This window comes from Mauremys mutica, chromosome 5 (genome assembly GCF_020497125.1).
Source record: "Mauremys mutica isolate MM-2020 ecotype Southern chromosome 5, ASM2049712v1, whole genome shotgun sequence".
In the NCBI taxonomy this organism is placed as follows: Eukaryota; Metazoa; Chordata; order Testudines; family Geoemydidae; genus Mauremys; species Mauremys mutica.
The window spans coordinates 15,471,102-15,487,322 of NC_059076.1; the positions used below are offsets into that span (position 1 = coordinate 15,471,102).

General features: G+C 48.4%; 1 protein-coding gene across 1 annotated transcript in view; it reads left to right on the forward strand.

Moving 5' to 3' along the window:
• Positions 1-16,221, forward strand: part of LOC123371138 (growth-regulated alpha protein-like) — an 886,915-nt gene that overhangs the window by 858,376 nt on the left and 12,318 nt on the right. The gene's annotated exons all lie outside the window — the stretch shown is intronic.

A 16,221-nucleotide genomic window follows, 5' to 3' on the forward strand; every position in this document is an offset into this window, starting at 1 on the left:
GTGCACTCTTATGGGACGTACCTAACAAGTATGTGACGGTATACTGTATTTGAGAAACCCCATGCAAATGAAGACTGTATCATGATGCATACACACAGGGGAGCAGAGTTTGGGTGATGGCTGCATCAGCCCGGCTGCAATCTTTTGACCTCTGTATTTATTATTCTTCGTGATTAATACTCAAGCATCAGCAGCACCCAGATCCATGCATTGCAGCAAAAGTTCTGTTAGCATTTTTATGGCAACCACTCTGTTTTTTTTTTCTGACTTTACTAAATCTGGTTTCCAGATGCAGTTGCCTGAAACTTGGCTCCAAGATTGTCAGTCCAGATGGGGATCTCTAGCAAACAAACTATTACAGAAAGAGATTCAGCTTTTTGATTTAGAGATTGCCAAAGAAAACAGTTCTTGTGGATTCAGAAGGTTCTTGAAGAGCTCTGGGTGATTGTGACCCGAGACATCCCTATGTTCACACCCTACTGCGATAATATTTGTACAAAATATGGCTGTGATGATTGTGACACTTCACCCCATATTCTTCACAGTGATATTATGATATGATTATGGCATAATTATGATGCATTTTGTACAAGACGGGACATGAGAGGTGTCATTGGAAAAGTTATGATTTGCTGAATATGATTATCCTATGTGTATGCATGTGTCGTTTTTGTATCTAAAGTTAGGAATATTGACTATGTATCTGTATTTCAAACGTGCTTACTGTGGGTGACAGCCACAACTAGCCTTTCCGGTAAAACAATGAGGAAGCCAGACAGTGCCAATGGCCCATCAGCAAAGACAATGGACCTTGGAAGAACTTAACCTTCCTATGAACATTCCAGACAGCATGTAAGTAATGGCTGCTATGACTCAGCAAGGTATGCAAGGGCATGTAACCAGGCCACATGACTCTGGACTCCATCTTGGGATGTCTGTTTTTCCACAAACTGAGTTTGGGACAAAGGGTTCCCGCCCTATGCTAAAGCTGTATAAAGGCAGGGAGTGACATCATCTGTTGTTCTTCGTTCCCCACACGAGAAAACTCCTGAAAACACCTAAGTCTGGGAGACCGAACTGGGAGGAAGTGCTGGACCCAGGCTAAAGGGATTTCTAGCCTGTGTATGAAAACCTGGGGAAGCCCAAGCTACAAAGCAAAGCCTCCTTGTACCATCACTTAGGCCCTAGGGTGAGAAACTACTAATCTATGTAGTACGTTAAGCTTAGTTTGTGTTTTTGTTTATTTGCTAGGTAATCTGCTTTGAGCTGTTTGCTATCCCTTATACTCACTGAACATCTATTTTTCTGTAGTTAATAAACTTATTTAATGTTTTAATTTAAACCCAGTGTGCCTTTAAGTGAAGTGCCTGGGGGCAAATCTCAGCTTGGTTTAACACCGGCTTGTTGCATTTCTTCTCCACATTGAGGGGGAGGCGAACTGGATAATAAATTCCTGCTGGTTGGGGTTTGGGCCAGGGCAGGATGGTACAGCTCCGGGGTCCTAGGATGGGAAGCTGATGTTATTTTGGCTGTAGCCTCTCTATTGTTGAGTATCAGAGGGGTAGCCGTGTTAGTCTGGTTCTGTAGAAGCAGCAAAGAATCCTGTGGCACCTTATAGACTAACAGACGTTTTGCAGCATGAGCTTTTGTGGGTGAATACCCACTTCTTCGGATGCAAGTGGTGGAAATTTCCTGGGGCAGGTATATATAAGCAAGCAAGAAGCAAGCTAGAGATAACGAGGTTAGATCAATCAGGGTGGATGAGGCCCTGTTCTAGCAGTTGAGGTGTGAAAACCAAGGGAGGAGAAACTGGTTCTGTAATTGGCAAGCCATTCACAGTCTTTGTTTAGTCCTGAGCTGATGGTGTCAAATTTGCAGATGAACTGGAGCTCAGCAGTTTCTCTTTGAAGTCTGGTCCTAAAGTTTTTTTGCTGTAGGATGGCCACCTTAAGATCTGCTATTGTGTGGCCAGAGAGGTTGAAGTATTCTCCTACAGGTTTTTGTATATTGCCATTCCTAATGTCTGATTTGTGTCCATTTATCCTTTTCCTTAGAGACTGTCCAGTTTGGCCGATGTACATAGCAGAGGGGCATTGCTGGCATATGATGGCATATATTACATTGGTGGAAGTGCAGGTGAATGAACCGGTGATGTTGTGGCTGATCTGGTTTGGTCCTGTGATGGTGTTGCTGGTGTAGATATGTGGGCAGAGTTGGCATCGAGGTTTGTTGCATGGATTGGTTCCTGAGCTAGAGTTACTATGGTGCGGTGTGCAGTTGCTGGTGAGAATATGCTTCAGGTTGGCAGGTTGTCTGTGGGCGAGAACTGGTCTGCCACCCAAGGCCTGTGAAAGTGTGGGATCATTGTCCAGGATGGGTTGTAGATCCCTGATGATGCGTTGTAGGGGTTTTAGCTGGGGACTGTATGTGATGGCCAGTGGAGTCCTGTTGGTTTCTTTCTTGGGTTTGTCTTCCAGTAGGAGGCTTCTGGGTACACGTCTGGCTCTGTTGATCTGTTTCCTTATTTCCTCGTGTGGGTACTGTAGTCTTGAGAATGCTTGGTGGAGATTTTCTAGGTGTTGGTCTCTGTCTGCGGGGTTAGAGCAGATACGGTTGTACCTCAGTGCTTGGCTGTAGACAATGGATCTTGTGGTGTGTCCGGGATGGAAGCTGGAGGCATGAAGGTAGGCATAGCGGTCGGTAGGTTTTCGGTATAGGGTGGTGTTGATGTGACCATCACTTATTTGCACCGTGGTGTCTAGGAAGTGGACCTCCCGTGTAGATTGGTCCAGGCTGAGGTTGATGGAGGGGTGGAAGCTGTTGAAATCGTGGTGGAATTTTTCCAGAGTCTCCTTCCCATGGGTCCAGATGATGAAGATGTCATCGATGTAGCGTAGGTAGAGAAGGGGCGTGAGTGGACGGGAGCTGAGGAAGCGTTTTATGGCCGACCTGGAACAACGCTTCCTCAGCTCCCGTCACAGCACCAGCACAACATTCTCTTCACCTCTCTCTCTCTCTCTCTCTCTCTCTCTCTCTCTCTCTCTCACACACACACACACACACACACACACACACACACACACACACAGCAGCACAGTGTGAGTGGGAGCCCAGGCTGGTGGATCAGAGGGCTCAGTGGTACCCCACTTCCAGGTGGTACCCCACAGGGAAAGCCATCACTATGGTGGTACCCTGGAGGGAAAGCCATCACTATGGTGGTACCCCGGAGGGAAAGCCATCACTTCTCTCTAAGGATCTCTAAGGAAAAGGATAAATGGACACAAATCAGACATTAGGAATGGCAATATACAAAAACCTGTAGGAGAACACTTCAACCTCCCTGGCCCAGGGCCGCCCAGAGAATTCCGGGGGCCCGGGGTCTTCGGCGGCGGGGGGCTCTTCCGTTCCGGGACCCGCCGCCGAAGTGCCCCGAAGACCCGCGGCGGGAGCCCCCCGCCACGGGTCTTCGGAGCACTTCGGCGGCGGGTCCCGGAACAGAAGGGGCCCCCCGCCGCCGAAGACCGGGCTGCGCTTCGGCGGCGGGTCCCGCTTCTCCCCCCCGGCCCCGGCCGCGGCCCCGGCCTCGCCCGCCCGGCCGCGGTCCCGGCCTCGGCTTCTCCCGCCCGCCCGCCCGGCCGCGGCCCCCGGCCCCGGCTTCTCCCGCCCGCCCGCCCACCCGCCCGGCCGCGGCCCCGGCCCCGGCTTCTCCCGCCCGCCCGCCCGGCCGCGGCCCCGGCCCCAGCTTTCCCGCCTGCCCGCCCGGCCGTGGCCCCGGCCCCGGCTTCTCCCGCCCGCCCGGCCGCGGCCCCGGCCCCGGCTTCTCCCGTCCACCCGGCCGCGGCTTCGCCCGCCAGGCCGGCAGCGGCCCCGGCCCCGGCTTCGCCCGCCCACCCGGCCGCGGCTTCGCCCGCCCGCCAGGCCGGCAGCGGCCCCGGCCCCGGCTTCTCCGCCCGCCCGCGGCCCCGGCCCCTTACCGAGCGCGTCGCCCACGGGGCCTGAGCTCCGTCCCGCCCCGAGCTGCGTGGTGAGGGGGCGGGGCTGGGAGCTCCAACGGGGCCTGAGCTCCGTCCCGCTCAGAGCCCCGTGGTGAGGGGGCGGGGCTGGGAGCTCCACGCCGAGCGGAGGCAGCTGCCCCGCCCCCTCCCCACGGCGCTCTGAGCGGGGCGGGGCTCAGGCCCCGTTGGAGCTCCCAGCCCCGCCCCCTCACCACGCGGCTCGGGGCGGGGCTCAGGGGCTCGGCCGGAGTCTCGGCGCTTCATGCGCCGAGGCTCCAGGAGAGGGGCGGAGGCGGGAGCCTCCGCTCTTCTCTTGGGGGCCCCTGCGGAGCCCGGGGCCCGGGGCAAATTGCCCCCTTTGCCCCCCCCTCTGGGCGGCCCTGCCCTGGCCACACAATAGCAGATCTTTAGGTGGCCATCCTGCAGCAAAAAAACTTTAGGACCAGACTTCAAAGAGAAACTGCTGAGCTCCAGTTCATCTGCAAATTTGACACCACCACCTCAGGACTAAACAAAGACTGTGAATGGCTTGCCAATTACAGAACCAGTTTCTCCTCCCTTGGTTTTCACACTTCAACTGCTAGAACAGGGCCTCATCCTCCCTGATTGATCTAACCTCGTTATCTCTAGCTTGCTTCTTGCTTGCTTATACATACCTGCCCCAGGAAATTTCCACTACTTGCATCCGAAGAAGTGGGTATTCACCCACGAAAGCTCATGCTGCAAAACGTCTGTTAGTCTATAAGGTGCCACAGGATTCTTTGCTGCTTTTACAGAACCAGACTAACATGGCTACCCCTCTGATACTTGACCCTAATGATGGACATCTATGAATTTACAAGTTTGTAGGCTGGATCCGCTTTTTAAAAAACACTTCTAATGCCACTTCCTCCCTGAAGGGACCAGCGAAGTGCTTTTTAATACTGGAGAGAAGCAGAGTGGATACCATTCAGTCAGCCAATCAGGCTGCAGTGCTTGATTAGAGAAGCGGTGTCTACACTGCATAGTAAACATGTGTCTGTGCACCCAGACCTATGAACCCGCACTTTCCAGGCTCACCTTTGATCGTCTACGCCGCATTGCCACATGTGCCTTGTATCTGCCCTTGACCCAGGCTAGTGTGTCCGTACTGTGATATGCAGACATGTGTCTTGTCTTGTGATTTCTAGGGACTGATCCCAGGGTTCTTAGTACCCTTGGTAGCTGCAGCTGCTCTAGGGCTTGGGTCATGGTGTATTGAGGGACAACTTGTCTGTCCATCCCACAGCACTTGCCTGGAAGTGCTCCTAGCCCGCCAACACATCCAGCTGAGCCACTTTGGGGTCTGCATATTCCCGGCAACCAGTGTCATCAACACCAATCCAGCACAGCTGGAAGATCTTTTCCTGCTTGTGGTTTCACTGCTATTTCAGGATTCAGGCCCTGCATCTGTGAGATGCTGTCGGACATTTCAGTGGTCGTCTTTGGCCTTTCAAAGGCTGCTCTGAGGGGATACCGCCATGGCATCCATCACCCAGCTGATGCCTGCTGCCACCATTGCAGATTCCCCATATGTAGATTGGCACTTCTGGAGCTGGGCTTCTAGCACAGACTGATCATGGGGCCACATTAGTCTGTGGACCTGGGATGCCCAGCAGTGGTGCCAGAGCTTACACATGAAGAAGCAGACATTCCTGACCCTATCTGAGCAGCTTGCCCGCACCAAAAAGCCAAAAAAAAGCACAAAACAGGCAAACTGTCTACACTGGCACAGGTAGTCTCACTGGTAGTAGAACTGGATGAACTGTTCAGTGTATGGCTCATGGACCAGCCAAGCCCAGAATAGTGTCCAATGACTGCATAGGTTGCAGGACATGATAGCTTGGTGGGGACTCAATGAACACCCCAGATGGATCTTGGCTGGGTACTGAAGCTACAGCTGGGAGTCGAGCTGGGTCTGGGGCCTGTAGCCTGGTGACCACAGGGACAAACAACCTCTCAAAAAGGACCTTCTGCTGCACTCTGTCCCCTCCCTCAGCCTCCAGCCAATGAAACCCTTTGATTCCACCTAACTAAACCTCATCTATACTCATCCCTGTAGCAGTCTGAAAGGAATTTTCCACTCTTTGTCAAGGCACCACTGTGCATAATGAACAGAGTGCATTAGAGGGAACTTTTCCCTTCCTCTGAAGCATGTGTCATCAGTTGTTGGCAGAGACAGGTTGCCACACTAGATGGGCTGATGGTCCAATGCAAATGAACATTCACTACATTCCAGAGAGTGATCTCATGCTCGATTTACAGTAACTACCTTACCGTCTCCAAAAATGGCAACTTCATTTTCTTATATGTCTGAGTCAAAGTAAAGGCGTGCTTCCATGAGGCAACTCCGCTGTTCCTCCCTATAGCAAACCACACTCAATGACATGAACATTGTCAAAGGACAAGGGCCAAAGCGACTAAGAATTCCCAGAGTTTCTAGGATTTGGGGGATTCCAATGCCCTTTTGGTTTCGTGTTCCACTGCCACTGGTTTCTCAAGGAGTGTCATTGTTCAGAGCAGAGACAGTAACTATCCGGAACAGTTTCTCAAGGCATAGTCAGCTCCACTGGATTGGAGTTCCTACAGGGAGTTGGCTCACGTGTTTATGTCCAACATTCCACTCTTCCCCAAAGTTCTCCTGTAACAGCCCAGAGTGTCGGTTCCGGCAAACTGCGTGCGTGTGTGTGTGTGTGTGTGTGTGTGTGTGTGTGTGTGTGTGTGAGAGAGAGAGAGAGAGGTGAAGAGAATGTTGTGCTGGTGCTGTTGACTCAGGATCTTTTCTTTCAAGCTTAGCCAAAGCAGCTAGAGGAAACTTGAAATTGTATAGGCTATGCTGTGGCTTGCATCCCACAGGGCCATCGGTCATCAGGAAGTTCAGTTGTGATAGTTTAGTACCTCATATGAAGTGCTGAGCACCTCTCAGGATCCAGCAGTACATGAGCCACAGTGTAGACACAGGTTCAAAGCAATTACATGCCGTCACTTATTCAAAGATGCTATTTGTGTCACAGTTTCTCCTGTCAAGCCTACGCCACAGACTGAAAGACGTGTCACTGCAATCACTAACCTGTCCACCGCTGACACACAAACTGCCACTCTTTCCCCCACCTCCACCTAGCTAGAACTCTTGCCTAAGCTCTCGTCTCGATTACTGCACTGTTCTTCTTTCTGGCCTTGACAAATGCCATCTTCTCCCCAATCCTGCCCCTTCAGAATGCTGCTGCAATGGTTGTTTTCCTAGCCCGTCGTTTTGATCTTGTCACTCTTCTCTTTGAACCCCTCCGTTGGATCTCTCTTCTCCATCCCATCAAAAATAAGCAGCTTGGATTCACTTCCAGGGCTGTTCAAAACCAGTCCCCTCCCTACCTCTCGTTTGCTATTGAGCTCTCAAACGTTGCCTTCCATCAGCCCATGAAGCCTGCTGCCATCACCCACTGGTCAGCCCCTTAGGTAATAGGTAATAACTGGCGATATACCAATCTCCTAGAGCTGGAAGGGACCTTGAAAGGTCATGGAGTCCAGCCCCCTGCCTTCACTAGCAGGACCAATTTTTGCCCCAGATCCCTAAGTGGTCCCCTCAAGGATTGAACTCACAACCCTAGGTTTAGCAGGCCAATGCTCAAACCACTGAGCTATCCCTCCCCTCTTCCTGCTCTCTCCCATGCTGCCCCCCCAACACTTGGGAGGTGCACCCCATCCATATCTGCAAATCCGCTTCATTATCCACCTTCAAATCCCTCCTCAAAACTCTTCTTTGCCATGAAGCCTACAAAACAAAACAAAACTTGACAAGAAGCGAAGCGGCTGCGGTGCAAGCGTTGCATCGGTTACTTGTACGCCCCACCAGTCTGTCACCTTCTGTTGCCACTTGTCTTATACTTCAGATGTAGGCTCCTTGGGGCAGGGACTGGCTTTTTGTTCTGTGTTCGTACAGCCCCTAGCACAAATGGGATCCTGGTCCATGACCAGGTTTCCTATGCAGCACAGTAATACAAATAAATGACAACACAGTTGAAACTCTGACCTGTGGCAGTCTGCACAGTGAGGGCCTCTCAGCAGCTTCGTGATGGAGACAGGCACCGCTACCACGGATTTTTCACAGAACCTGAGAGGGAGGAGGAAGTTTACTCCCTTGGAGCTCAAACATGCAAGCTGGTGAGGGACTCCCGAAGGTGCTGAGTACCATCAGTGCTCATTAAAGTCCAAGGACACTCAGCATCTTGCAGGAGTGCTGAGGACCTTGGAGGTTTGAAGCTTATGCAGCACAAACACAATCACCAACCTCTCCCCCTCCCCGGAGGCTGAGTTTATGACTGTCCAGCCTGGCTGCGACATGTGGGGTCGCTGCTGTAGCTCTAGTAGGGAGGAGTGAGAGGGTTAAGCCGCACAGAGACTCGGGCAGAGTGGAGGGGAATTGCTCATTTAAATGAATTCCTCCCAAGCCAAGCAACTCTACACCACCTGCCTGCAAAATGGATACGAATTCCCTCCTCCCCTTTACCCATCATGCCCAAATACAGCCAGTCAGCCCTCCATGGAGCCTGTGTGTGCAGCCATTGGAGGTTGTTATACCCCTAAGCAGCCACAGAAAGCAGGGTTAGGATTTGGCAAAATCCCATTAACTACCTTTGCGAAGAAAAGAACACCACTAAAAACAGAAAGGTGTAAGATGAGGGTGACCAAAGGAATTTTAGTAGTAGCCTTTGCTAAGGAAACGCTAGAGCAATGTTAGCATAAGGTTTGCGCGGATATTAGAAGCACTTGGGTGTGTTCTGCTTTGCATGTTTGCTCAGACTGTCATTCACACTCCAAAGCAGTGATGTTATTTGGGGTTTCTGCTAAATCCCTGCTCCAAAGGGCAGTCATAACCTTTAGGATTTCCCATGTGTTGAAAATCTAGGAAGATATGAGGAAACGGCCAGAAATTTCAAGGGAAATTTCAAAATTCACCACCATTTACAATAGCCCAGACATTAGCCTTAACTTCACAAAAGAGATAAGAGAAAAATAGCCACAAAAATCTTTGTAATGTGTGAGAAAGTATTTGACAAAATTGAGCCAAGATCCTTCGCAATATATGTTAGACAGATGGGAAATATGTATTTTCTTACAATTAAGGTGTTATTTACAAAATAATAAGAGTTTGAGACAGATCAAACTAGATTTGTCCCCAGTATGTAAGGGAATTGCAAAGTAATCAGATTTCTGGTTAAAAATACAACAAATAGTCACGTTGCATGTGCTTTCTCTTGCAGAATTGCAGAGCAACATTGACGTTAGGTTGGGAAAAGGAAAAGAACCAACAAATCTCTCCAGCTGAGTGGAATGAGACAATGCCGGCTCTTTGGGTCAGGGACTGGCTTCTTGCTGTGTGTTTGTATGACGCTTACTGAAATGGGGTCCTGATCCATGATGAGGGCTCATAGGTGGTAGGTGCTGCCACAGTACAGATCAATATCATAAAATAATACTAGCCATTCGGAGCAGTACTAACTCGCCTTCGTGGAGAGAATACCAGTGGGCAACAGTGATATATTCATAGGCAAAACTAAACAGACACAAAATTCACATCAAAGTGGTAGAGGGGATTCCTGGCTATCAGGAATCATCTCTGTATCTTCCGGGACCATCCCAAATTGAAAGCGTTTTCATCTGAATTTAGAAAACCGCCATAAGAGTTATTTCAGGGATATTTCCCTCAAACTCTTATTACTAAGCTGTTAGGAAAGTGTCTTGATTTGGTGAAATTAAAGAACAGAGATACCTCTTTAGTGGTCCCATGACTGCAGCCAATAAATGTATATCACTATGGATGAAAAAACACATCACCTGTAGACACATGGTTGATCAAAATAAAAGAATGAAGTCAAATGGAAGGATTTACTGCCTGTAAGAGATTAACATCTGAACAATTTGAAGTACTTAATTACCTAACCAGGGGGCTGATGAGCTAAGGAGCTAATAATCCCATTACCTGAGAGGATAGGTCAAAAGGAAGGAAGTGCAATGGGGAAGCCAGCAGAGCCCAGAGGAAGTGAGATCTCAGGGTGATGAGATCTTCCCCTCTTCCTTGAGGGAGCACTCAGGACAAGGGAAAACTGTATAGTTGCTGCACAGGATTGTGATGGTGGTTCAGTGGAGGTAATTAAATAAAGCTCATGGAGGTGCTAACAAACAGAACGCGTCCAAGGTTGTTTGGGTGGGATCTCAGGACAGGAGTGGAGCCTGACTGTCACGCTCCTAGATGCTCTGGCAATACAATTAATAAAAAAAAGTGGTAGACCTGACGAAAAGCAGGGCACTGGTCCACCAGGTTGGGGGTTGAGCGATAGCCTCACAAAAAAAGCTAAGTTACAGAAACACAAGGCAGCCATTCCAGCAAACAGCATGATAGACAGGGATGGCGGAGCCTCTTTCATGTCTTAAGGGTATGTCTACACTGCAATTCAAAACTTGTGGCTGGCCCGTGCCAGCTGACTCGGGCTTGTGGGGCTCGGGCTAAAGGGCTGTTTAACTCCAGTGTAGATGTTTGGATTAGGGCCTGAGCTCTGCAAGTCTTCGAGCCCGGTTTCCAGCCTGAGCATGAATGTCTACACTGCAATTAAACAGCCCCTTAACCTGAGCCCCATGAGCCCAAGTCAGCTGGCACAGGCCATCTATGGATTTTTAATTGCAGTGTGGACATACCCTAAGTGGCATTTGATGGGGCAGGAAGAATCCAGATTCAAATCTCTCAGTTTACTGTAAACTATGCTGTATTCCCATACCGTTTGCATGTGCCACTGTTTTAATACTGATGTAAGAAAATCATGTGTATTACACCATGAATAGTTCTGTTTACTTTCCATAAAGTTACTAATTCAAAAGTGCATGATGCAGACACTTATGAGTAACTTGTCTGACATCTATTTACCTTTACTCAGCCTGAAAGAGAACTACACTACTAATTGCATATTTTCTTTTCTGTTGCTTTACAGATGGAGGGTTTTTAATATTGCAAATGCAAATTAATACCTAGTGGGATTAGTCTAGGTTAAGGATCTGCTCCCATCCCCATCGATGTCAATAACATAACTCCCGTCAGGTGAGCTTTTGTCCAAATGCTCAATGCTGACCTAACCTGTTAACCTCAATGGGACCACTATCACACCCTAGACTGAGGAGACCAACGCCTTCAAAAGCAAATATTTAAACTGAAAAAAACAAAGCTAAAATACGCAGATCTCTGAATGCCAAATATCTGACTGTAGAAATTACAGTGTACTAGGACATCATGGTCAGGACATCAAGAAGGCAAGACTGTCTTTATTTCCTGTTTACATAGACTGACATCCTTATTATAAGCCCGCTAGTAACCAGCCTGAGTAGCATCTCTGAATATTCACAGCTACCACCACACTGGCCTAGCTGACAGAATAATGGCAATGAGCCAGGTGAGTATGAGAATTCTGACTCAGAAAATGAGTAAGTAAAAAAAAATTCACCACCATGAGGAAAGGGAAGAAATAACCAATTTTCTCTGGAAAAATAAAAGCTGACTTTAATTGCTGAGAGCCTGGCCACTAAAGAACAGAATTGGGCTTGGGCAAGTGGACTTTGGCAAGTCTTAGGGTTTTGGATGCTGCTAATTTTGGATGCCCTGTTCTTGGTGTCCAAACTGTGACATGCTGGGCCTGGTTTCCAGAAATGCTGAGCACTCCCAACTCAAGTTAAAGTCAGTGGGCTGATTCTCAGCTAATGCAGCTTCAAGTCATGTCTGTGGTGCAGTGAGGCCTTAAAGCCAGTGTAGATTTACGCTGCACTGGGGCACTCCCAGTGGAGGATTTATGCTGCACTGGGGCACTCGCCACTGACCTAAATCTGGCTGAGGTGATTCCAGCTCCTCCTGCACCACTAGCTACCACCCCTGGGTAAGGTGGAAGACAGGACATGTTGAGGGTATTGTAGGGGTTGGGAATGCAGGGAACATGGACAAAAAGGTAACTCTGCTACACCTACTACTCCACTGCTACTATAGCAGTGAGAAAAGTTAGAGCGGCCTCAGTACCACCCAAATTTGCACCAGGATCAGGGATCCATAACCAATTCGCCATCCAGGCAGAGTTTGGATGGAGTGGAGAATCAAGGCTGATGGGAATACTTGGTCTTACTGTGCCAAGTCAAAGAGTGCTGTACCACTGTCAGACATCATTATCATGAGATACCCAGAGTGCCTCTGAGGAGGTCAAAGGGATATTTTTACTAATGGACAAATTTGAGGTCAGATCTAATGGCACAGACTTAACATTGTAGCAAATGTGACGTGGCTGGGCTGCCCCTTTCCCCTACTTCTCTTTCCTACAGTCGCCCACTTTCAGGCAGCCTCCGTCTGAAATACTGCCCAGCGCTGCAGAGATTTTAAGTGGGAAGAGAAGAGAAAGTAGCCCTAAGTGCAGGCCATATGCTGCTTTGCAATGCCTCCCCTATTGGCTCCATTTACAACAAGCTCTCAGGATACAAAATTAACTATAGGGAATGAGAAACCATCTAAACACTTATGCAAATACAAGAATAATTAGAGTCATGATTTCTTTTCAAGTGATTTTCTCTGTCCCTCACAAAAACACGAAAAGCACTTGGGCCTTTACTTAATTTTCATCCCAGAATTTTTATTCATGCTCTGAGAGCTTGTCTTCACTACAGTCGATGTAAGTTACGGTGCATCAGTTATGTAAACTACGCAACTGAAGTCAACGTAACCTACACTGACTTGCTGCGGTGTCTACACCGCGATGTTGACGGGAGATGCTCTCCCATCAACTTAGCATGTCTTAACCAGACTCGCTAAATCGATGCCGCTGCATCGATCGCAGCCGCTCTGATTTAGCCAGTAGTGAAGACAAGCCCTAAGTGTGTATTGCACCTGTCTAAAATGAGACTGGGAACACTTGCCATAGCAATGATAACGTTGGTGGTGCGTGGTGGAGACAAGGAGTGTGTTATGTGATGATCACAGTGCTGAATGTTCTAATCTATAGACATGGGCACCGTTAAAGACACCTAATACCCTTCTTGCCTTGTCTCATTTGAATGAAGATTACTTACCCACATTCTCCATATTTAGGATGGCTATTTGGGGCCCCAATCCTCCCCACCTTTACTCACTCAAGTAGTCTTTACTCATGTGAGTCGTCCCATTGATGTCAGCTGGGGATTTCACACATGCAAGGTGTATTCACATGAGTAAGAACTTGAAGAATGAAAGGCCTGTTATGGGGCATCCCCTGCTCCCACCCTCTTTGCTCTCACTCAGACCATTCAGAGACCCTCCTTTTGTAGCTACCCCAATGCTTCGCCTCACCACCTTTTACATACTTCTGCAGCCATGCTATCTACAGCATCATTCAGCTTAACTGCCCCTTCTCCCAAGGACTGGGGGTGGGAAAGGTCTCTCCACACAGAGAGCTCCCTTTATCAGACATCGGTAGCCTATTTATTTCCCCCGCTTGTAATGCCTTCCAGTGCTTTTTTAAATCCAGTCTCCTTTTTAATGGGCTAATTATCCATTAGCTATCCAGCCTCAACCTGGTCTGGTAACCAGGAACTCATCTCCTTATTCAGGTCCTGCACCGGGGCCAAATAGGTTCAACGGTGAGCAGAATGCTGATTCAGCTGCTGTCTGTGCACTCTGTCACAAGCCCATATTCCGATTAGCCACTCCTTATCACTGATCTAAATTGCAGCATGATTATGGAACTGACTGAGGCTTGTTTCTGGGTGATGCACCTCCCTGTAGTGCTGATCAGGCTGCTCTGTTTCCAAAACACCGGCCTCGTGCCTTAAATCCTGAGAGATTGTTGAGGAAATTCCAGAAACAGTAACAGCTAAGGAATGATTGTGTCTGTTCAGACATCATGAATGGTCAGCCAAGTATGAAACACAGCACAGTAGTCCTTACTCCTGTGGGCAGTCCAAAACCAACCTTTTAAATTGTGGTTGTACTCCAGAAAGTGATGATGTAAAAAATGACAGCTTCTTGTGCAACTGATCTGCTCTCTGTGTTTATTCAGAGTCCTATCTCGGGATGTTAGTGACAAAGGCTCACGGACGATTTGTGAGGGCAGCAGCCTGCTTACAGCTACCCAGCTGCGGGACTGGGCCTAAACACTGTTAGTCAGTTTGTTTTTAACTATATTAGCTCTGCAGAGGCAACACAGCTAAGAGGGCGGGAAGCGGAATCTAGTTCTTCCTGAGCATCATAGAGAGCTAGGACTGGGAGGGCCCTCAAGAGACTAGCTAGTCCATGGAGAGGCAGGATAAATATACCTAGACCATCCTTTTCAGATGTTTCAGAAAAGGGCAACTAAAATGATTAGGGGTTTGGAGAGGGTCCCATACGAGGAAAGATTAAAGAGGCTAGGACTCTTCAGCTTGGAAAAGAGAAGACTAAGGGGGGATATGATAGAGGTATATAAAATCATGAGTGATGTTGAGAAAGTGGATAAGGAAAAGTTATTTACTTATTCCCATAATACAAGAACTAGGGGTCACCAAATGAAATTAATAGGCAGTAGGTTTAAAACAAATAAAAGAAAGTTCTTCTTCACGCAGCGTGCAGTCAACTTGTGGAACTCCTTACCTGAGGAGGTTGTGAAGGCTAGGACTATAACAATGTTTAAAAGGGAATTGGATAAATTCATGGTGGCTAAGTCCATAAATGGCTATTAGCCAGAATGGGTAAGAATGGTGTCCCTAGCCTCTGTTCATCAGAGGGTGGAGATGGATGGCAGGAGAGAGATCACTTGATCATTGCCTGTTAGGTTCACTCCCTCTGGGGCACCTGGCATTGGCCACTGTTGGTAGACAGATAGTGGGCTAGATGGACCTTTGGTCTGACCCAGTACGGCCGTTCTTATGTTCTTATGTCTAACCCTCTAACCTGTCCTTAAAAACCTCCAGTGACAGGGATTCCACAACCTCCTTTGATAACCTGTTCCAGTGCTTATCTATCTATCCTTAGAGTTTAATAGGGTGACCAGACAGCAATTGTGAAAAATCGGGACAGGGTGGGGGAGCCTATATAAGAAAAAGGCCCAAAAATCAGGACTGTCCCTATAAAATCGGGACATCTGGTCACCCTATAGTTTAAGGATTTCCTGATATCCAGCCTAAATCTCCCTTGCTGCAAATTGAGCTTTTTCCTTCTTGTCCCACCCTCAGTGGAAATTAATTGTTCCCCGTCACCATCCCCTTTGTAATAATCTTTTACCTATTTGAGGAGTGTTATCAAGTCCCCCCCTCCGCCCCCAGCCATCTCTTTTCAAGACGAAACATACCCAAGTAGTTTAACTACCTTTCCTCATAGGTCACATTTTATCATTTTAGTTGCTGTCCTCTGGACTCTGATATGTCGGCATCTTCCTTAAAATGGGGTGCCCAGAACTGGACACAGAAAGGCCTCACCAGTGCCCAATACTTCAGAACCATCCCCTCCTGTGTCCTACCCATGACACTCCTATTAATACAACTGAGAATGGCATTTGCCAGGCATTTGACATCATCGTCACTATTTACGACGCACCACTCAGTTACACCTGTGCAAACTTGCTGTAGGCAGCAGGGCTGCATGTATGTTACTGGGAGCACGTAGCTTGGCCTGCAGCACCTTTCTGACAGGTGATGATGCACACAGCTGTGTTATTGCTGTACCTCAATTACAATGTGCATAACATTGCTAAACTGTTTAATCACAAGTTAGCCTAACCACTGTTTTACACAGGTAAAAATCAACAAACGAACGGTAGCAAACAACATAATGGCAGGGGAAAAAAAATTGCTCCGTTTCTTGAAAATTCTGCCCTGAGGTTGGCGCACATGGTGATGAGCCACTCGAGACAGCTTGACAGGTTTCACTGGAAGTTTGGCTTTGCACATCATCTCTGAACCTGAGTCATATTTCCTCATTGATTTTCCTAATCACCTGTGCACTAGAATTTACAGCAAATATTACAGGATCTCCCACAGCAGAGAAAAGATTGTCTTTACCTGCCAACTTCCACCTCTTTTCAGCAAAAGGTTGGAATAAAACTCACAGGTTAGCAGATGACCCTTAGGGACATCTTCCCCAAGGAGTTAGGAGCAGTGTTGGATTAAGGGGGTGGGGGGCAGAAACTGACGGTGCTGCAATCCCAGGCCTCTGCTTTCCCGGGGGTTCTCCAATCCTTGA